This window comes from Copidosoma floridanum, unplaced genomic scaffold (genome assembly GCF_036245765.1).
Source record: "Copidosoma floridanum isolate Cflo_tuat_1 unplaced genomic scaffold, Cflo_Japanese_pri ptg000020l, whole genome shotgun sequence".
NCBI classification, from domain to species: domain Eukaryota; kingdom Metazoa; phylum Arthropoda; class Insecta; order Hymenoptera; family Encyrtidae; genus Copidosoma; species Copidosoma floridanum.
Genome location: NW_028321897.1, coordinates 12033775 through 12056448, shown reverse-complemented (window position 1 = coordinate 12056448; position 22674 = coordinate 12033775). Strand labels below are relative to the sequence as shown.

The 22674-nt window shown below is 34.7% G+C and overlaps 1 protein-coding gene across 1 annotated transcript in view; it reads left to right on the top strand.

The window, feature by feature from the left end:
- The window catches only part of Nos (Nitric oxide synthase), a 2633257-nt gene that overhangs the window by 1192039 nt on the left and 1418544 nt on the right, over positions 1-22674 (top strand). The window lies entirely within an intron of this gene.

The following is a 22674-nucleotide window of genomic DNA, read 5'->3' as shown; positions in this document are numbered from 1 at the left end:
CTTTTAAGTCAAGCTACGTCTTCATTTTACCAGGATGAACATTATTTTAAACAATTCAAAGAAAATAACAGCATTGTCCTGTAATCAGACAATACAGAATCCAACCATGCATGTTTCACTGATAAAGTTCTTAGAAATAGTGAGGAAATACTATTTAGTTCTAGAAAATTTCAAAGATTTTTTATTGTTACTGACCTCTGAGATTATGCCACTCTCCCCAAGTCCCTCTCCATAAAACTTTTTAAACTCTTCTTCTTTTCTTTTAATAGATCTTTTCCTTTTTACTAGCAGGTTTAAACGTAAAAAAAATTTTTATGATATATTTAAGGCCTCAGTGCCCTGCAACGAGAATCTCTGCGAAGTCATTAGGCTTCAACATTTGCGTACCTATGACAACGAATGTCGTTTGGTCATCGTGTATAGTAAAGTAATCCTCATTAAAGTTACGATTGAATAAAACTAAAAGGTAAACTAAGTTTAATGTATTTAATTACTTATCTTTAAGGTACATCTGACTTCCTTATATACACAAATAAATTGTCTTTTCTTAATGCGTTGTTACGTAGCCATCAAAAGATCTAAAATTAAAGTATCAAAATTGTCAAGTTTAGCTGTGTCTTTTAAGTCCAGCTTATTTTTTAGGTGATATTTGTGTTGTACTTTTTACGTACGAGTTTTACTTTAATAAGCCTGAACTTAGTCCTATTAATGTTTGACTATTTAGTACTAAAATAAAACTTGGCATTATACAGAATATGATATTCTTGTGTTGTATACATTAAATATAATAATATGTTTGGACATTATTTTAATCTATTTACCTTAAGACTTATGTACAATACCAGTTAAAAGTCATTATTACGTATTCTTGGTTTGATTTTGTTAAAGTACAAGTATACATTATGTAAAGACTTTAGAAGGTCTTTCTAAGTCCTATAAATTTACCATTAAAAAATGACTTACCCTTTAAATTTTGTTAACAAATAATTTTTTATTGAAATATCACTTTTGAGAAAGATACTATGTCTTCATATTTATTTTAAATTAGCCAAGTTAAACAGATATCGTCGGTATTAAAAAGTATTAGATGTATTATATAACAAAGGCTATACAAGTTAAAAAAAGCCAATAGTCGCACTAAATTTGTACTAAAAGATGCTTCTGTAAAAATGTTCAAAATATTTGAATAAACGCTTAGTCAAATTTTTTAAAAAGTTTATTATTGTGCTAAACTAAATATATTTTTCTATAAAACACAAACTTAGAGTTTTTCAATAATGATGAAATTTTTAAACAACTGTTACATATTATTCTGAGGGATTCCTCTATTCATCTTATTAAATAAGTGGTCTTGCCCTCAATCAAGCCTCCACGTATGTGGCTGAGAGTAAGTCTCGCAGGACATAAATCGCCCACAAGATCATTTAATTTAAATCCATTATCCATTTCATTATGTACTAATAACGAGCTGTAAGATTACTGAGTGGTGCATAATGTGGGTAGGTGTTATTAAAAAAGCTACAGTCCCATAGTAATATAACAAACTTGTTCCATCTGCCAATTAAGCCCATTAAGTATGGTCTACAGTTGTGCATAGTGATCTCACATACTTTTCTTTTTACAACTTCATGCATTGTCTCGGTCATTTAATTACTTCTATTCATGATGACGCGTTTTTTTCGGACATCCTTTACTAAGTAAGCAATGTAAATCTTGACGTGCTGCGAGCTACCACGGTCAAAAATAATGGTAAAATGTGGATGCACATTCACACATGCATACACACATCGTGCTTTCTTATTTTCACACATTCATTCGTTCAAAGTATTTATTGCTCACGTAGAATTATATTTTATCTGGATCATTTACTCAATTTAAGTTTAGGTTTATAGCGTAGTACCAAGGGTTTTCTTAAGAAAGTTCAAACTTTTCATCTTAGTAATCAGACGATGTTAAAACTCATACTTTTTTGCATGATTTAATATATGTAGGTATTTAATAAGGAAATATGAAGAACAAAAAAAATTATAATTGCATCTCTGACTTATGGCACCTTATCAGACAAACGAAAAATATGGTTCTGTTTTAGTCGTCTTTTTTCCATTGCTTTCTTTGAGATCTAAACGATGTCACTGATTGTAGGCTTTAATACATATATATATATATATATATATATATATATATATATATATATATATATATATATATATATGTATATATGTTTGTGTGTGTGCACGCGCGCGCGTGTGTGTATGTATAAACATATATAACAAATGGTAAAATGAAGTACTAATACTCCTTTTTATATTGAAATAGCTATTTATTGTATAAACCGGGTGAGCTTGCTTAATTGTTGGATGGTAAGTGAATGGACCATTTTGATTACTGCTTATGGTGAATGCAATAGTTAAAATTAAATACTGTAAGCATAGTTATATTTAGTGTGTGAGACTCTTAAGACTTGAGATATTGCGAGGATATTCGTAACTACTACTCAAGCTCACTGTACACTGTATTTACAGTATATTGTATGTAATCGTCATAGACAATATAAAATTCGTTTATGATACTCAGCTCTGCAGACATTCTATAAATGCCTAATACAACTATCTTGAAGGCACACTTTGGTTAATAGCTCATCTTCGATTGACTCAGCCCATACGCAACATCAGTTACGCATTTACAGACTTCGTATACATAAACACAGGTAGCCTCATGTGTAAGCTCTACTATTAACACTTTCTCCAGATTCACAGAATGTTTGTCTCTTGTTGTCTCTGGTTAAACGCCTTCGTACAAACTTGTGCTTTTATTTTAACATTATTAGGAACTGTTGAATGTAGTAATATAGACGAAAATACTAATACAAAATTTACTATAGGAGTGACAGCCTCTTTCTCGTGGTCTTCTAAGACCCTTTTAACAAACTGTTATCTAAAATAGATCCAAACAATGAAGAATATATTCGAAAGATAGAGCTGACTTTTCTGTCGTATAATGTTAGCAGTTATTCAGCTATTTTCAGTCATTTTATTATATACATCAATTGGTAAGACCTTGGGAAAATACAAACAATTGGATTTTTAGAGGCACTGTATTTGATTGCTATAAGCCCGTATTGAGCACATTCTTTAACACAATTTTTACGCACTAATGACATGTGCCTTAGTTTGGGTCCTCCATAAGACTTTACGCTTTTTTCGGCCACTTTAATATTACACTATACTGTCATTGGGTAGAATGTTATATTAAGTACAGTTGTTATGTTGATTTTTAGAGTCATGAGTTCTTGGCATACCTCGCTCAGAGCAATTTGTTTATCCTGACAAGTAGACGATAAATGTGTTTGCTTATGCGTTTTCCAGGATACCAGATCGCCTAACAGTTTTCTGATGTAATCACTTGTCACATGTCAACCCTTACAATTAACGAAGCTTGCATCTAAAGAGGCAGTAATGTTTTCAGAGTCTGCTTCCAATGTTAGCACTTCCTTCTTTGTACCATCGAGATGACAAAAAACTGTCTTGACCGTTTGTCTGTCTTTTTCTGTAAAGTTTATTTTATGTCTACCTAACACTTTCACTGCATAAGATATGTCTGTACAAACAGTGTTTTCCAGATACAATAAACTGCTACCTACTCTGAGATATGAGAAATCTTTTGGTTTGTCTATATCCATATTTCAGTCTTCTTCATTTTCAGATTCCAGTTCGTCTTTTTGCTAAGAGTTTATAACTTGCCTTGTCAGCATGAATGTTTTGCACTACCGGTTATTGTAAAAATCACACCTTCACAATATTGTGCTCGTATATTTCTTCTGTGTCAGGTGAATAATGAGATCCTCTTGATTCCTCGATTTACATTTCCAGAAAGTTATTTACTACTTTCAGATCAGTTATGATTAATTTGTCTTGAAGTTTATTACTTACTTTTGTAAGTTTCTTGGTATCATTATTTGCCATCTAAATATCATCTACATGCATAACTTAAATTAGGAGCTTCTTGTTGGGTCTTTAGAGAAAAAGGCATGGCTGAGTAGGATATTCTATTAGTCCTATTTTTGTAGCTGTCTTGGAAACCCTTCTAAACTAATGTTTGGGGCTGACTTTAAGTTCGTACAAGGACTTTTCCAAACTGCGAACTTTGGTATTTTCATACATATATTTTCATTCAGTGTTTTATTCAAAAACGCATTTTTCACATCAAGTTGTCGTGCTTCCGAGTTAGATTTGTTGATTACTGCCAATGAGACTCAAACGGCATTTAATCACGAGACTTGGGCATATGTTTCCAACAAATTATATAGGTTCCTGTCCTTAAATCTATGGACTACTAACCTGCCTTTGTGTTCGAAATTTCTAAAGATATGTTACTTCCTTTTGAGAACCCGTCAAGGAGCTATTATATTTGGCTTTTTGCTTTTATAATCAGTTGACGGTTTGACAACAATCTTTCAGATATTGTTGCCGTTCATTAAATTAAGTTTTCTTATAGCTTTCTGCTATCCTGCAGTACGATTGCTCTTTAGAGCTTCTTGATAGCTAGTTGGGTCTTTGAAAATTACAGCCACTAATGCATGGTATACTTCATGTCATTTTTGATTTAATGAGAAGTCTTCTTTGCCACGATTTTCTTGTCTAAAGGTAACATGGTTGTTTGAACCTTATGACACCAATAGTCCTACAAAGCTGGTATCGTATATTGACTTCTTCTGGAAAATTTCTGTCTTTTCATTATAAGATATTTTAGTGCGTCATCCTCTCTTTTATTTAACAATCTCTTTCTTTGATTGAGAGCTTTCTTATACTTCTTTGTCAAATTTTAGCAGACAGCTGTCGTTATTAATTTTTTTGGTAGTAATTTCCAATTTACTATATTTTTTTCCAGATATCTGCCTTCGTACATCAGTATTTGTTGAACCTTACATCTTTGAGTCATAAAATTTGCCGTCTTCGGGCTTCATCAAGATGAATTCTGTGATTATGTATCCTAATAAAACAACTCGTCGAGCTAACGAGCTAAATTTTGGACCCATTTTTTTTTGTATCTTCACGTTTCCTAAGTATGCAGAGCATTGTAATTGCTCAATGTTAAGTTATTTATGTAGTGCAATTCTTACCAACAAGATTTTCATTTTATTTAAGCTATGAGATGTTTGGTTGTATGCATAAGCTACTGCACTTAGAGATAAGTCTAGTAAGTTCTTAGAAAGACCAGAATTAAATATGTAACTTTCGTTCTCTTAACAATCGTTATATTGATAGTTCAGCTGTCCAGTTGTGCTTTGGCATGTCAGGGCTTGCTAGCGTTAGTTCAGCTCCCAGTAAACCTAACACTTCTTGAATGTGTTCACCTGTGAACTCTGTGCCTTGGTCAGACCTGAGGTAGCAACCTTTGGCATCATAGCCTAAAATGTACCTAGAGCTTCAGAAAAAGTTTTCCAAGAAAATTTTCCGTGTCACTTGTAGCTTTTGTAGGATATGGCGTAGCCATTATGAGATAGTTACTTACGAAAACAGAGACATATCTGTAATGTGAAATGTGAAATCGGTCTTATTGGACCCATCATATCCAAATGAATAATTTAAGGAGGAGTAGTAGCTCTCACTCTAAGTACCTTAGCTAACAGTCTATTAAATTTCGCCATTGAGCAAACTTTGCAGTTAGATATACTGTCACCTAATATGCCACTCTTGAAATCTAGGTTATTTGAAAATTTTTTCTAAGATTTTTTGAGATAAGTAAGGGAAACATGTCCTAATATAACGTGCCATAATAAAGCTTTATTGATAGGGTCTGTATTTAAAGGGTTGTATCACTGTCATTTATAGGTGCATTTTCTACATTTATTTCATCGGAACTCAGTAGATCGCGATGATCAACGAAGTTTTCGACGCTATAGTCTATTAGATTTTAGATGTTTAAATTTTTTGTATCTTCCTTTTCCTCAAAATTCTTACCAGTGTTGCTGTCCTGTCAGCCATCTTTTGTTGCAGTTTTGTTTCGTGCATTATACTAAAGTTTACCCAAATCGTTTTTCACAAAATATGCAAATTTTCTGTCAACTGTATTTTTATTCAAAACATTCAACTCAACAAGCCAATACGGTTATTTATTTACTTTTGTGATAAGTAACTCGTTTTAAGTTGGATTAAATATGTCAGTTGAATCATTATTTAGATATATGGCCAAGCCTAGACCGTTATGTTTTCTTAAAAAGGTCAATTTTCTGACTGTGATTCAGAGCAAATAACATTATTCATTGTCAGGTAATTACTATTATCTCTTATAACAATCATGATTTTTTTCTTTGTTTTCAAGCCTACTAAAAGGTTGCTCTTTGCACACTTTATTTGACCTGTCTCACTTTAAATTCAGCTTTTAAATACCAAAAAAAACGTCACTAAAAGGTTGGTTGCTTCTAACTCTAAATTAAATTTAATTTAGTTGTAGTATTCAGTATTTGGACTATCTACAAAACTTGCAAACAGTTAAAAGGTAACATCCTTCTACCAAAAAATTGTCTTTTACCTTTTTTGTTTAATATTATGTTTTTGTTTTTCTTGTCATTGTGGCTTTCACCTTATTTTTTGGTCTTGCTGGGCCCGTTACCCGTTGGCATAATTACTTCCACTGCACGAGACTCTTTGGACTTTGGAATATTGTGAGAATATAAACAATGATAAATAAAATTAACAGTACACGTCTTACAGAATATAAAATGCGCTTGTTATACTCAGCTGTACAGTCGTTCTATAAGAATTAATCGTCTCATTATAACTGTCTTCAAGGCACACTTTGGTTAACAGCTCATATTTGACTGACTACGCTGATGTGCTACATTGAGCACGCACTTACAGATTACAGATTTCATATACATAATCGCAGTTGGCAATCTGTGTAGTCTTTTCTCTTAACAGATATTAATATTAATATAAAATGCTAATGCTTTAGTCATACACAAATAAAGTGTTTCGTAGGATAACAATAACTTAATCCTCATACTTAATTTTCAAGCATATTTAAATTTGCCACTGTAGCTTCATACAAATTTGATGAATACTCCAAAGAAATATAAATGTAAGCTGAGATTCAATTTTAATTTTCATTTTGGAGGACTGCTTATAAAGTTTGGCCAAATATTTTACGAGTAGGTATGTTTGCTATAGAGCAATGCCTGCTTTTAATACTGAGTTTATACATGCAAATTACTGCCGGTGAAAATTTGAGATAAAGGCAGAAAATCAGTGGAAAAACTAAGGAAGGTGGAAAGGAATGGGCAGAATTTGTCAAGATCTGTACCTGGTCATTTGGTAACAAGGAGAAAGTCCACAAATCCAAGAGTAAAAATTTTCATGGCCCTTGGTTGTGGCTTATTCATGCCAACCAGTATCTTTTTCTTGATCAAGCAATAATATTGGGAGTTATCTTACTGTCTTTGGTGTTACCTTTGTGGGCTTCCAAAAATTACTTACGGTCTTAGTTTAATCAAGTTAAATAATATGAAGCTTAACTTTTTTAGAAAAATCAAGTGCTTTTATGATCTGTGTAACTTCTATTTGTATTGAATAGGACCTTTTTTTGTTGCGGTGATATTTTGTTGTTTGGTAAATTTATTTTAGATTACAAGGGGAACTGTTGTGGGATAACAGGTCAGAGAAGTATGGTACGAGACCATTTATTTGTTTTATAACTGAGGGTATTAGCATTTTAAAAGCGATTTTTTTCATACTAGCAGTTATGTTTGTATAAGTCTAAAAATTAGTGAATACGCAAGTAAACGACAATGTGGACTCTATTTAGTGCAGGGCAAAGACCTTCTTTTCGAGGTAAGGCTTTTGCTGTGCTTATAAATATATGGACTTGGTACTATTTATATCTTAGATTAAAGCTTAACTGGTGGTTAATAGAAAAATTATGATTTTCTTCTTGTTTTTTCAAATTTGCAATGGTGAATCGATCATATCTAACTGAGTTTTTGATCTAGTGAAGCCTTTAACAGTGAGGCATATTTTATAATTAATAAAAAATTCGCGCATGTTAATTATGGAAATTCAAAATATGTCTAAGAGACCAAGAAATAATTTTGATTTAGAGTACCGTTCGTTGTCTAAATATTGCATTGTAACCTTGACACAGACTAACATTTAAAAGGCGTTCATTGCTGACAAAACACGTCTTGTTGACTTTTTCTTCTTGTCATTGAGGCCTGCAAGCAACAACGTATTTTCATTTTGTTGGTTTACCCTCAGAATGTCATGAGAGTTAGAACCTTACTTTACAAATTTTTTAGCCTTTTTGGTTTCTTGCTTACAATAAATGTGTATTCTGTTTGAACTTGTACCTCTTTCGTCAATACACGAATCCATAAAATCTCTTAACTCATTATTACAGCATCACTCCTTAGCAGCATGTACATAGCACAACAAAATGAGCCTTACAACATCATTTCAAATTCAAAAACATTTAACTTAAAAATTACAAATATTCTTAGTTATTAGGCTGGCCCCTATAAACTTACCTTTAAAATAAAACATACTTATTTAAAAAACAATACATTTTTTTCTGCAAGATTTTGTGCTTACATTTTGCAGAAAACAATAAAAATTGTTATTCAAGCGTATAGTTTTAACGTTGTTAGTCTGATTTTAAAAGTATATGTTTATTTATTATATCATTTATTGAGTAGTATAATATTAAAAAGGTTCATTTAAGATGCATGTTGACAGTATCAAAGAACAAGACCGTCATACATTGCTGGCATTCTCCATATCTTGTAGTAGAAAAGCTTATACATTGACTTATAATGTAAGAAAGTACTTTATTTCACTTGAAGGTGATTTTGGGGCTCTAGTTTATTATCTTTTAAATGTATAACAGAAAAATCAAGCGTAAGGAACCTTGGGACCACTGACATAAGCAAAGCTGCCTCATATATGTGGCAGTGACACATTATCTATTATCAATTGTACTAACAATAACTGTGGATACACACATTTGTATGCATGCCACAGCATAAACACACACCCGCACATCCACCCAGTCATATGCAGACATACGTTTCTGGGACAATTATGCAACAATTTATTAACAAATATGTAAGCTTACATTTTTTGCTGAAAATAAATAAATACCAATAATAAAAAAAAAAAAACTGTACTGCCAATCGGAGAAATATTTAGATAAATTTTTATATTAAATGCCTAGAAATTTAAATCTTACCATCATAGCCACAAATTTTATCACACTCATTTAAAAAACTTTTTTTTACAATTGGGAGCTTTAATAGCAGAAGTTATGGTTTTTACTGGTTTGCTACTAATTCTTATTAGTCAAATTACTTGGCTTATGAAAAGATCATAAAATTAAAATGTACATAGTTATGAAACATTGCACCTATCGTTTCAGAATTATTGTTCTATTCATCAAACATTTTTGAGAACATGGATAAAGTATTGTATTTTAAGACAACAAAAACGTTCTTACTTTTACAAAGAAATAATAACTTGAAAGTTATAATTTCAACGTTTATTTGTTAATTGGGATTGTATAAATTACTTGTTAAATCGTGGTATCGTCATATGTGCAGTTCTGAAGACAGCTTATGTTTGGCTATGTCCTGATTTATGAAACTATCTTTAAAGTTGGTTATAAATCGTTTGTATAATATAAATTTTTCTGTAAATTCATAAACATGAATGAAATACTTAACTACCACAGTTTATTAGTCAATTATGTTGTGTGACAAATAAATGAATTTTCATATTCCATCAATAAGGACTCACTCCACCAATAGGGATATTTACCTTCTGTGCAATGTGCAGCAGCCACTTTATGTATCTACAGAAGTATAGCTGAGCCGAGCTCTGTTTGCTCCCGCGAGGTTGAGCAGACACTGTATTGTGATAAATACTATATTATACAGATATATAAAGGATACACTTAAATGTGATTGTCCGTGCATGCACGCATTCACTGACAGTTAAATCTCATTGTACATCATTGTCTACAATTTTAATATCTGCAGCATGCGATTGAAGGGCTACTGAAAATTAACGAGCGCTTGCTAAAACGGCTGCAGGGGGATAAAATGCTGCTAAATCTGAAACAGGTAGATGAAAAACTTCTGCAGGTAAATGAGGGACTACAGCAGATAAACAAGATTGTGCTGGTAGGATGCTGAGGCTGCAGCAGGTGGACAAGTTATTGCTGGAGCTTAGACAGAAAGATCAAGGATGCTGAGGCTGCAGCAGTGAGGCAAGGAGCCAGAGCTACACTTACCACTGACAGACACTCGTCTTCTAAAAACATTTAATTTTGTTATCATAATGCACAGACTTGTACATCCTTCTCTTAAATGCATAAGATTTTGGACACAAACATAGTTCATAATATAAATATTTATACATACCAATGCGGCTTTATCCCTTGCACGCTTTGCAGTCTAACCCCCAAATACTGTATCTCAAACTGTGACGTGTGTGTTTAAATATATTTACTTTATTTTAGTCTTAAATTATGAACACTAAGACTTGTCTGCAATATGCGACTTTATTTTCCTGCATAACAATAGCATATTTGTTAGCTACAATCTTAGATATTGAGAATTTGAATCCCCAAAAAAATTTTCTACTGTCACTTACAAATATTCAAAATATTAAAGTCTAAGCGAAACAAGAAACTGTTACAAAAATTTATTTTAAAGATAATACTACAGATTATCTTAACAAAGTATTATTGTGCTATTAGGATAATAGACAACGTAATTCATAGAAAAAAATTTAATTTATTGTCTGAAGCGACTAAACATAATAATTACTTTTGAATATTATATTCCTTAAAATCTAGTAACGATTTTAATAATTTGATCTCTTTGGTAATGTCATGCTATGATATGAATTATCTACATGTCTTTAGATTCAAATGGATGTGAAATTTTTTTATACTGTGGACTGAAAACCACACAAACTATTATAAAAATTAAGCTATATGTAAATACACGTGTCAAAAATGCTTGTCAGTCAATAGTTCATGATCCTTGTAAATATACTGTGATTTTACTGTAATTAAACCTATTTAAATCGTAGCAGAGCCTAGAAAATTACATAACAAAAAAAGGATATTAAAGATCAAATGTGTTTATAGTTTATAAACTTATATACCAACAATTTAATTTCAATGAAGGTTACTAGTTATTGGATAAGAATAAAGAAAATGAAATGCGTGAACAGCTACTTCAAATTTTTAATAATAGCATAGTACACAATATTTCTTGTTGCTATGAGTATTAAGAGTAATTTGATACTGATCCTTAATTAAAATTAAAATATTAATTATAAATCTTTTATATTTGCTTGGTTTTTCCCTTTAAAACCATAGAAAGTTTGTCAAGATAACGGTGATATTAAGAATATATTCTAATTTATGTATTGGCTTTAAACAAATAATCCTATTTTTAAGAAAATGAAGGTTTTATACACCTTGGATAAGCTATTACATAGTATAAATTTGCAAATTGAGATTGGACCTACCTTCCAAAATGTTGTAGAAAGTAATACCTACATTCATTTATTTTAAATTGTTATCCTTATTAATACAAATGTCTCAGTCAGGTCCATACTATAAGCATTTAACAATTTATTATTTGTAAGATAACAAGAATAAGTCTGACGTTACCTATTGTTGAATATCTCAATCTTACGCTACAGCGTTAGACACTAGGAATAAGGATTCAGTTGTAAAATATTATCCAGATCTGTACCCTTGTAGTTAGTACGATTAGTACGCAGAAGCAATTTGAAATAAAGAGATATTAATTGTATCAAAAGTTTTCTGGCATCAAAGCACCCATAGTGTTGTTGTTAACCATTTTACGAGAGATTTATGCAAAATTTCAGTTAGTTATTTCCCAATATCTTATATAGCCTCATCAACAACTTAGTTTCTGTTTATCGTATCAAACATTTCCAGTTGCCCGTACAACTTTTGCAGGAACTGCTTTAGCTAATTTATTAAAAAAGATTGGCTTATTAGGCTTGGAAGCATTAAAATGTATTGACAGATTTTATGGCATGTAAGAGACTTGAAGATGAATGCGTAAAACTTTCTTGAATATAACCTAAAGAATTTCTAGCGAAGTTGTAACTCAGCCAACGATTTAATATTCAACAATTCCAAAAGCTCATCAAGACTCATTCTAAACATAATGAATTTTCAGATGCACTAACACTTAACACAATCCACGCTTTTCCTCTTTTAATAAGTACAACTAACTTGCTTAACATTTTTCCTCAGTTAATAAGCATCCTTTTATAGACATTGACCGAACTTGTACCCTATTAAGTACTCCTGTTGTTATACCACAGTTAAAAAATTAAAAACATTAAGTCCTACAACAATTTTTATCCTTTTTCATCATTTACTATTCTTTAAGTACTTGTTACCCACTTGCACTTCTTTTTTCTAAATCTCTATCTTCAGGCGTCGTTCTAAGTGCTTGGGAATTAGCATACATATGTTTCCTATACAAATCTGAAAATCCATAACTGGCCAAGAATTGCTGATCCATCGTTCTGCCATGTCTCATACAAAAGCGGCTTCACCTAGTACACAATAGACTGACAGCTCTTCTTTTACTATACAACTTAGGAACACAGTACAAACTTACTGAGCATTTTTTAACCATCATAAACCCATTGACACTCAGCCATTTCGTCTCACTTGCACTGAAGCCAGGAGCACAGGCTCACATTATTTACCTGAATACAGCTAAAGATTTTAATCATATTTCCTACGACAAACTTCTCGCTTAGATAGACTCTTATGGTGTCCATGATAATCGATATAGATAGCTGGCCTTGTTTCTTATAGACAGAGCTTAAAGATTTAGCATTTTTGGCGTCTTATCGAATATGTTTGTAACCATCTCTAAAATACTACAGAGCTCACCCATTAGTCCATTATTATTAACATTGGTCTTAGACAGCCTTTCTGTAGTGCGAATGTGTTCCAAGGGATAATCAGGCAATTAAAATTTGTTTTTACTGGATAAAACGCCAAAAAATTTTCGTTAATTTTTTTTTTTTTTTTCACTTAGTCATAATGTACTTGAATTAGTAAGTATAATTATTTGGAATCATTGTAAAAAAATTTGTATGATTAATATCAAAATTTACTTTTATTTAAAGCCATAAACATAAACTTAATTATGTTCAATAATAGTCTTACCCTATAAACATCACTATACTTATACATCCCTCTAATATGAGTATTTTTTTTTATGTTGAAAAAGTTAAGGTTATCCTAAGACCTTTTTTGCAAGTCATTTGCGCTTGGAATATAGTAAACAAAAAGATTCAATGAAACGATATTGTCCTAAGCATCATTCATAAAACAGTCTTTTTGTCAGAAATGTTTATTTGTAAATTTTTAACACGCTAAGTGACAAACTTAGAGCAGTCGCGATGCCCAAATGTGAAATGCCAGTATTTATATTATGTTATATTACACACACACACCCACACCCGCCCACCCACACACTTACACACTTACACAAACACAGACAATCAAGCGCACACAGACACTTTTAATAGCATACTTGCTCAAGTGCACATATACATATTTAGTGCTTATAAGCTTAATAGTGATACTCAGTGACAATAGACCTTTTATTAACTTTAAGTTTATTTAATCTTATTGTTTTATACAAGTTAAACTATTATTTATTAGATTGGTACTTTGTTAAATAAGTCTGTATAAACATTTTTTATACACACCCAGACTCTTTGTGATTTTATTATTTCATTTGTTATTAAGTCTTATTACTATATAATTATTTGATTATTTATAAGTGTTTGCATGTTTAAGCCCATCTTATCTGGCATCGAAGAAGCGCATTAACATCAGCACGTAATATCAAACATTTTGGTCCTTTAAGCCAAATTAGGAGGTAATTTGGGTGTGCATACAGTGCACAGTGAGACTTTTTAGTGCATACAAACTCGATAGCTTTTTTTGTGTGTGTAATGTCGTGCTACTGACAATGCTTTTAGATTCAGAAAGAGGTGAAGAGGCCTTTAACGTAGCTCATAGTGAGCAGCACTCAATGGACCCTGCTGGCTCTGGTCTTAAGGGGCCCGATGGAGTGGATCTGCAAGTGTTGGATGGCATGTCCACCAGGTCTTCAAAATAAGCTGCTGTTGTTATCCCGGCTGGGCTGCGTGCCAAATTTAATTCCTAACTGGCAAGAATCAATTACATAGCGAAACTGCAAAGGATGGCTATGCAGATTGGAAAAGAAGTTATGCATTGTGCAATGCAGCAGTGAAAGAAGGACTGTGACTCAATGCATAAGGCCTTTAAAAAGTAACACGCCATTCTTGAGGCCTCATGATCTGCAGTGATGCTCACACATGAGTACTTCACTGCTATTGTACATTTAACAGCATATGAGGCTTACTTAAAGTCAGTGAGTGGCATCAGTTGACAGCTCATTCCTGCAGATTCAGATCAGTCAAGGTCAACCAGTAATTCTCAAGTCATCCAAGCTAAACTCCCGGCACTCGAGTTACTGTAGTTCAGTGGTAAATATGCTGACTGGATGGGTTTCAAGGAGCTGTTCACCAGTGTGGTCATACTGCATCAAGGTGCTTAAACACTAACACATGTTTAGGTTATGGTAAGGCTTACCATACAATGATTTATGCTGCAAAGATGTTGCAACCTGTGTCTCATTTAGCTTCTTAATTAGATTAAGAATGAGCTCAATAGAAAGTCAGAACAATCATAACGAAGTCAAGCTCATCAAGACTTACTCAACAAAAATATTTATTTTTTCAGATAAGTTGATTAGTCAAAAAATTAAAATCAGTTCAGTCATACTCAGCATCCAGAAATAGTCATACTCATCGAACTTTGCTACTAACTGCCATTGCCATAGTAAAGTTTTCAGCATTTTACCACAATCTTGAAATATCGATAGCCCAAGGGTTAGAGATATCATTTATTTCAGAAAGTGCAGTGTGTGTTTCACAGCGAAAGCGTAAAAGCAAACTCAAGGCTGACTGCCTCTTACGCTTCAAATATGATATCAACACGCTACAGTATCTTTGCACACGGATGTATTGCCACAAGTGTCATCATTTTTACCATGGTTTACAGTGCAGGATAGATCTTGGCATCGTATACTTCCTTCAAATCTTGCTGACCCACAGTTTTGTATGCCAAGCAATATGAATATATTACTGCATGCTGATGGGTATCCTCAGATTATCTAGTCAAATATCATCAGAGGCTTCCCTTCAGAGCCTATTGCTCAACTAACCATTTCTAGTTAGGTTCTCTCTGGACCTGCGTCTTATCATCATTCTAATAATAAAAACAGAATTCTTATCAGGTTGATTCAGCAAAAGGAGCTCAACTTGAAGTTTTTTGTATGTAACATTGTCTTGAAGGCAACTTAAAGATTATTGTACCTTACGCTTGGCCATATGAAGGCGCTGACCAATGATCAAGAAGCCTAGACGAATGGACCTGTTTACCACATCTCATACCATGGCATCTGGCAAAATGGTGACCAAAGTTAAGAACTATGCGTTGTAATTAACGCTTTTAGTAGCTTCAGTTCCAACCATGTCCTGCATTCTCAGCCAAGGTTTCAGGTCACACTGTTGATCGTCTTATCACATTGAAGATGGTATCACATCGCATTTTGCACTAATGTCAAGATAATATTTTGTCAGATTTGGTGTAATCAGCAAGACGTAGGTCTGCATAGTATTGTTTAGAGCTTCAATTCAAGTATGCCAGCTACTCACTCTAAACTTCTTACCGTAACGTATAACGCTTTTTGCTCACCATACTCTCTACTGCATGTCATTCAAAAACTGTGCAAAGATGAGATACATTCATAGGCTGAAGCTGTGCCTATTGCCATGAACGATAAGAGCGTGGATGACATCCTTTCTGGTGCCCACAACCTTAATACATCACTTCGGCTTTACAAACAGCTTGCCCCACTTATGCAGCTTGGTAAGTTTCTGCTTTAAAAGTGGGTGGACATTTCTCCTAAGCTTCTGGCATATCTTCCTGAAGTGGCTGACCGTTGCCCAACCTGGCACCAGCTTAGTCCAAACGGACTCGTGAGGAAACTTGAAGCTAGCTTTGGATAAATTTCAGCTCACTTCTTCCTCCCTTGAATCAGGCCCAGGCTTCTGAATGAGCCATAATCTCATTCATTGCTTGCGTATTTAATTTATGTGGTTAACTTGCACCCATTATCCTAAATGCTATAAGATCCTGCTATAAAATCTCTGGCAGGCTGGTCTAGAATGGAAGGCAGTCATGCCTACCTCTATAGTTCGCTGATAGACAAGTTTTATTACCAAACTCCTGGCGGTCAGTGGAGGGTTGATGTTGTACTAGATTCCCTTATCTCTAGGATCGGATTGGTATCTCCACACTTTCTCTGATGTTAGCCACCATGTCATGGCCACCATCGTTTACCTCCAGTTCACGGATTCTCTTGGCAAAACTCATTACCACATCCTGATGGCCAAATAAAGATCGTCTTAATTCAGAGCCTCAAGCTGACAACCGCAGACGCGTATGATAATTTCTCACCTGGATCTCAGAGCCAAAGTAATCGCTGCAAAGCACTTAAAGCTAACCTCAGTATAGTTAGGCGTGCCTTCAGAGACCTGTTATAAAGCATGTCAAGGCAACGAAGTAAGAGATGTCTTCCTCCAGCAGTCGTTGCGCCACGGGCCACCTTAGTTATCACCCAGCCCAGATTCTTATTCTAAAAAAGCACTGAAGCACTGGAGTCACCTTAATTTGTACCCCAGAGCTGTTGCGCCACTCAACAGCTTAACTTTGATTTGGCTTAGCAATTTTCAGATCCGCAGTTCCTTCTACGATTTCTTACTTCCTTGCGGCATTGGGTTTGCAACCACATCCGCAAAGACTCTGCTAGACCCATCGTTTCTTCATTGCCTACAACTAAGCTGCATGACTTACTTCTAGTCTGCATCCACTTGAGTCAGATGCGGATATTCGGTGAGAAGTTAACACAGCTCTAAAATGAAAGAACTCTAGACAAGCCTTATTTACTTAGATTGCTGGCTGCCTCCATCAATGCTGATGCCATTTTTTGATATAGTGGGCAGCTCCATCACTCTACTTGGTCCTACAGTGAGCAGCACTCACCAGTCCTTCATGGCAGCTGTGCCCTTGTCCAGCTGATCATCTCATGTGCTTATTTTCTAGATCTTTATATTGGGTTTCGAGTCACCAGCGCGTATGTAGCTCAACGTGCCTGGAATATCGGTTGCCAATGCTAAACCAAGGCTCTACTCCACAAGTGCCTACTCTGTGCACGCCTGCAAGTTAGACTTAAAACTCAACTGATAGTACCCCTCCCACAATCATGGATGGCACCTTTCCATGCATTTAATCACACTGGGTTGCTAGGTTCCTGGGTGGGATTCCGCTAGTTTCTCCATACCGAGCGCTTCCCTGAGTGACGGATAGAGGCATCCTCTTATGATAAGAGCTAACAATGGGCAGTTGAGGTGGGTCTTTGTGGTGGTGGTCGTGGGCGTTAATTAAAAAGCGTGTGTGGCGTGGGGTGTGTATCTGTAGCGGTGTGGATGGGAGACTCGTGCCCTCTGTCTTCACCGGTGTAGATGCATGGGCCGGCACTGCTTATGCTCCTTGTTCTTCGCTTTCTGCTGCCACTGTGGGTAGCACTTCAATTCTTGATGCGGGCCAATAAAAACTAGCACCCATCGTGTATTGAAGTAAGCAGCTGTTATAACATCCTTCTCAGATACATGAATCACACTTTTACTAAAAAAACACAAGGATACTTACGGATTGTTCTGGGTTGCGGGTGGCAGGTCCTTTCCCAGGCTTGCGTTGGAGGCCTGGCAGTGGGTGAAGCTGGACGATGAGGACTAGGCAAGTCTGGGTAACAACATCTACTATGGCTGTACGCCTCATAAGCAAAAAAACCGTGGTAAAATGACTAATCTAGCCTTACTGCCACTGAGGAGGCTACATAGCGGCACCTTGATGCCTTACGCCAGCCCGTTTTATCGAGTTGTCTGCGCGGTCATGGGACTGTAGACCTGCCACTCGTCTCGCTGAGATGACTGTAGTGAACCAACAATTACTCACAAACCTCATAATTAGACTTGTTACTCAACGCCAGGGCAATCTCCGTGGGTGGAGCTAAAGGAGAATGGTGACTTACGGCCAGCCTGAGCAAGTGGCGGATCTCTCTGGTTACAGAGAGGGCCGCTGCCCTAATTTTAACCCTGTCCAAATACTTACTTTTAGAAAAAAGGGTAGTGCTGGCCTTCACGAGTCAGTACGACATTTAAAAAGATGCCAACATAAAAAACGTCGATGCGAAACTTGTACCCCAGGCAGTAACCTTTCTTAAGGAATCCACCAGCAGTTCCGATCTATTGAAAGCCCGGGTGACTGTCGTAGGCCCCACGGATTCTGGGAGGGGCAACAAAGACGTCTCTCATGGCCAACAGGGACTATTAAATGATCGATGGCCCTTTCTCAGACAAAGGGCGAAGAGGAAACCTGTCGAGCATAGGTACCAACGACACCAAGGACAACAACGTGTCAGTATTCAGCCATCAGTTCCAGAAGGAGCTTGCCTCTTTAAACGAAGAAGGTGCTAAGATAAGATTAATGTGACAGCAAGTGACTAATAAATTTCCATTATTATTAAAAGATTTAAGAGAGACGCTACAAGCAATAAATAATAAGTATGGTAACACAGCGAACGTTGTTAAAAATAGGCTTAAAGCCACGCCTAAACTTCTTAAAGAGGCAAAGGTGATAAGAAAATGAGGGAACAAGGGCGTGAAAATTTCCGACTGCATATACAGAAAAAACCCTGAATACTGCCCTAAAAGAAAGGGAACAAAGTAAAAGGAATAGGAGCCCATCAGACAGCCCTAAAAATCTAAGAAATGCCAGCAAACCATGTCTTTAAAAAAAAAAGGAAAACGGGCGGTAGCGAACAAGTAGATATTGTTCTGAACGACAAAAACAGCCAGAAGAAAAAAGTTAATGTGACAACAACAGTAGTAGTTAAGATGACTGAAGGGCAGACCTTTGCAAAGGTGCTAAAAACGATAAAGGCCAACTTCGACCCTGATGAGGCTAATGTGGCAGTCCAAAGTGTTGTCACTACAAAGGAAGGAAAAATACTCATTACGTCTAAAGGTGCTACTGCATTCTCACAGCAAATTAAAACGTTGGTTGCCGGACAGGGTATTGCCAAAATGAGCCAGAAAAAAGTGACACTAGAGGTCAGGAGTAGCTCCCTTCTTAAAACCAAATGCCAGAGGACAGAGGCTGGCGTTGATAAAGGTGGACGAAACAACTGCCAGACAAGCCGAAGAGGAAGGCAGGTTACGAGTCAGCTTCGTAAGCTGCTAAATTCGAAAAAGAATTAAGGTAACAAGATGTTACGAGTGCCTGGGATGCGGACACGTATTAGGCGACTGTAAGTAAAAAACAGATCTAAGCTTTGCTTTCGGTGTGAAAGCTCAAGCCACCGAAAAAGGAGTGTCCAGGCCCAGCACGGTGCTTCCTTTGTCCAACAATGGACAACAAGAACAAAGCAGGCAATAGATGATGCCCTTTATTGAGAAGAGTGCTAGAAGAAGCCAGAAAAAAGTCACAAGCAGAAAACAATTAAGGCAAAGGAACCTTGAGTTAAAAGGCAGGCTAATGTGGATCCATGCTGCACTGGGTACTTCTACCCATCAGCAAGGGAAAGCAACAAGCTTATAGTGGTGCTTGCTAAGTCAGTGGCCTACTATAGAGTGCTAGACAGGGTGCTGGTCCTCAGGGACCCTGAGTGCTTTTTAGGACTTGAGAGGATCAGCACCCCTAGCAAATGGTGGCGAGTTAGCTCGTTAATGCTGTGGGACGCGATGGTCTTCCTGGTGGCTCCACCCTCAAGTAATGCTAACGTGGTTTTTTTTAATGCATTTCCCCTGCCTACATAAAAAATAGCTTTCCGTGCATTCAGCCACACAAGCATTGACTACGCTGGCTTTTTTAATGTTTTGCTGCAAAGAGACCCAAAATCCTGACTACCAAAGGCTATGTTGCCCTATTCATTTATCTGTCTACCAAGGCTATGCATCTGTAATTAAATTGCATTCTTTCAGCAACATTATTTCTGGTAACGCTTACCCAATTTACTAGCAGACGTGGTTGGGCAACTAAGCTCTGGAACAGCAACGCAATCCGCTTTTTTCAAGCCTATTCAGATCTGCTAGAAGCCCTGCAGTACATTGAGCTTCAAGGAAACGTCATAGCACGAGCTTTGGCCAAGGCATCTTGTGGCAGTTTATCCCCCTGTCCGTTCTTTATAACTGTATTGCTTACTTGAATTCTATAACCATTAAAAGTATGACAACTAACATCCTAAGCCCAGCATTATATTTATTCATTTTTGTTAACCTAAGAATGACGTAGAAAAATATCCCACTTACACAAAGTTCCACGTTTTTTTCATTTGACTTCATACCAAAGAATGTTTAATATATTGTTTAATTTTTAATCGTGTTCGCTTTAGATCGATTTTAAGAATAATCTACTGTTCTTATTTCTTTCTAATACTTTTTTCAGGCTCAAATTTTAAATTCACATTTACTTTTTTTATCAACCACCTATTGATATTTATGGCCTACTTGTGTAGTGTTTCGCAATACCCTCTGGTTTACGTAAATAAAGTAGGTATGGCAGTAGTTTAATACGTATAAGTATGATTTAATATAGTAGGAAGACTTTTTCTTCAAGTTTTTTTGTGATGGTAACCTTGTTCTCTCCTAATTCTTTTGTTAAATGTTTTTTTCACTAAATTAACATGATTATTTGATTATTCCACTGAATTGTGTTATGTCTAAACTTCTAAGTAAAATGCTAAACTTGAAGGTTGGTTCTGCTAACATATAAACTTATTTTTTGTTTGTCAGTAACCAGCCGGCTTAAAATTTTAACTCGTTTTTAATTGTAGTATAATTTTCTTTTCAATTGCAACCTCGACTTTCTGGTGTTATTTTTTACCGGATGATACGTATAAAGTAGTGTTAGTGCATCGTACGCCAATCTTGTGTTGACCTACTGCTTGAACTTATATTTTATGCAATGCTGTAGTAGCGTATATTATTAACATTGTAAAGTATTTTACCATACCCAATGAATTAAATTTTTTCTGAGTATTGAATTCTTTTAACAAAACTTAAAATACATTCCTTTAAATTAGAACTCTTAGTCTGAAAATTAGAATTCATATAATAGTTTAATTAACTACCAAATTGAGTCTTATTTTATAAGTTAAAGGATTTAGTAAGGCTGTATGCTAAGATCTAACGATGTAATTGACCAATTTTTGAAAATTATTTGAATTACACAGTTTCAAGCTTGCAATAACGATATTTTATTAATTTTTAGTTTTCCTTAACCTAACTTACTTCTATAATCTATGTCATTCTTTTTTTAAGCAACTGGCATGGTTCGCTCAAGCTTTCCTCACAAAGCTTGCTCACCAAACTAAGTCCTTCTTTTGCTTGTATTGCAAGATTCTAACACGCTGATGTATAAGCATATTAAGTCTTACATTTGCTTCAAAGAAAATCTTAATCTTTAACTTTTGGAGTAACTTGAGAGTAGTTAATAAAAGAAGAAAGGCCTATATTTGTATTTGCAAGAAATTTTAAAACTAATATTTTTAAGTAGGGCACGTCTGGTTAGGAATCCAAATGGCCTACCAGAGCTCAACTTAATTACTCTTGATTGACATGAGCACAATCGTGGTGCAAGAATCACACAGTAATAATGGATGGTAAAACTGCGATCTTAAAACTAAGAAGTAACTATAATTTAAAATAATAAATTATTTTCGACTTTACTAAGATTATTAAGTCATCAGACAAGAAATGTTGGGCATAAGACTTATTTTTGTAATTCAAATATTTTTTAACTTAAATAAGTAATCAATAAAAACGTAAATTTATCTTCGATAAATTAATTAAGCACTAAGACAATAATTTTTAATCTTATAATACTATGAATTTTGTATCCGTTTATTTTCTACTCTCGTCGTTCATTTAGGATAGGATAGAAATTTAAGATGAGGCGATGTTGAGACTTTAACTAGAAAGCATAAAAAAATACTTTATTTTAATGGAAAATCGAAATCTTCAAAGAATAACATATTAAATTCGTTTTTCAAAACTGACCAAAATCGTTACGAGACACTTAAAGAGACGTGTTCAACAATGTGAGAGCATATGCTTAAGCTTTTTTATGCAGGCAAAATCTTTATTACATTAAGGAAAATGATATAAAAATGTTCAACACGATTAGTAAATAAGTTAAGACGTACAAAAAATTATTTTTGTAAAAACATAATCTTAATGAAATGTAAATAAAGTAGCATATCAGAAAAGAGTTGCTTGTCAGATGATAAATAAATATTTTTATAGGGTTCAAACAAGCGATAGAAAATATAAATGTGCACAGAAGGAGAAAAACTGATAAATATACAAAAAACCTTAAAATTATGCTCACGAGATCAGCATCTGAGTTTTGAATGTCTATTTCAGAGTATAATGAGTTTTTTTTATTACTATA